The sequence below is a fragment of the Anopheles nili genome, chromosome X (assembly GCF_943737925.1).
Source record: "Anopheles nili chromosome X, idAnoNiliSN_F5_01, whole genome shotgun sequence".
In the NCBI taxonomy this organism is placed as follows: domain Eukaryota; kingdom Metazoa; phylum Arthropoda; class Insecta; order Diptera; family Culicidae; genus Anopheles; species Anopheles nili.
The window spans coordinates 682,045-683,902 of NC_071293.1; positions in this window are offsets into that span (position 1 = coordinate 682,045).

Consider the following 1,858-nt stretch of genomic DNA (forward strand, 5'->3'; position numbering starts at 1 on the left):
TTAGCGTTCAACTGTCTGCTCATCAAATGTAATGAACTTGATGTACCTCACGAGATTGCCCACGGCCCTCGGCTCCACTGCTACAGTCGTGCTAAGAGCGTAAGAACTTGCTACAGAAATTCCAACATCCAAAGTGCGTGCGTTCCAATCTTCTGAAACAGAACAACACCATGTTCGGTAGATGCCTCAGAACTTCAGCATCCAGTTTGGTAGATTACTTTTCTCACCATGATATGTCATACCAACCCAGAAACCATCAGACATAGCGAGAGTGCCCTCGACAAATCGATTCATTTCTCCAAAAACCCGTGCCACACGTTTTTCCGCATGAACTGTGGCGAAAATAATTAGCACCGGAACACCTTCCCTTCCAGGCCACTCTTGAGTCTGACTAGTTGAGGCTTCAACGTCGCAAAGCTTTCCGTCCATGCGCGCTGATTAACTGAGATTAAAAGTTCTGCCATCACCGCCCCAAGCTGGTGGTTGTTGGGAAAACTTCAAAGACATTCAGCTTGCAGAGTGCTACAGCCTTGGATGGAACGCAGCCCCACCGCTTAATTACATCACTTCATCTTTCCGGCGCCCTAGATAATCGAGACAACTATCTTATTTATTTGCCGCGCCACCGCGTACTCCACGCGCGGAGAAAAAGTCAACGACAGAGATGAGGCTGCAGTGAGGTCTTCACCCTACGAAACATCGGCCAACTCCCGACTATTCCGGTTCCGTGATCGGCTGCTCGACTGGAGCATATCCGGAAATACCGAACGGCCCTTAAACCGCACTGAAGAACCCCGGAAAACCTGGAGCTATGCAGTCTGACTTCCGGGCATGTCTGCCAGTTGGCAAAGTTCACCTACCAGTGCTCACCTGAGCTCCACGCTGCCACCAACTCGCCACATTACACGCCAAGGTACGATTCATATTTACACGCCGAGCAAACACCACCTCCACCCGGAAGAGCCTCATTCGTCAGAAAAGTTCACTCCTCCCGGTGTGCAATCTTCAAAGCCGGAGAGCCAGCAACCGTCTGCCGTCTGTTCCGGGCCGGATGGTTGGCTCACCGGTCCAGGAGCAAGGCCCCCTGGCGGGAGAAAGCGGAGTTAAGCCTTGAAATGAATTTTGAATTGAAATTTAATTTGTTGCCATAGCAAGCCGGTGAAGAACGGGGAAGAGGCGCCGGGCGGGCAAGAAAGCAAAAGAGAGAACCTCGAATATCCGAGTCGGGCTTCTTGGAGTGAGAAACGCACGGTGACATGAGCCAAGGACGACGTCTCGACACCTCGGTCTTTTTGTTACGGGACAAAAATGCTAGAAAAGCCTCTACACCTTCTGGATACCCCTCCAATCTGAGGCGCCTTCAGCGGACCTGAATGCGCAAGGATGTGCCGGTCGAACTTTAATCAGCGCCACGTGATGTCGGAGCAATATGGCGCTAGAGGCTGACTGGATGTTGACGGCTGTCGGTACGATTGCGCCTCCACCGAGATGGGGAGATAATCTGATCAAGGAATTTTGTGCATTCCCGTGCGTCCTTGTTGAGAGAAAGAGCAAGGGAGAGAGAAAGAGAGAGAGGGAGAGAAGGGCAAAAGTTAGCGAAAGCAGAAGGCGAAATTTATATCAACTCTAATTACAGTTTGATTGGCGCCGATGCGAACCTGGAGTAGGTCGGGATTCCTAGACGTGCTTCGGTTAGAACATCTTCATCTACAGGATAAGGTGAACCCTGGCAACCTGTTGACTGCTTGGCAGCGAGTTTGTGAAGCGAAAATCGATTAACCCCTTCGATTAGCGTAATTAAAGGGGTGAGCAATCGGCTGCCGGAACCACCCACCGGTGCGCGGTTTCTTAGCACTCG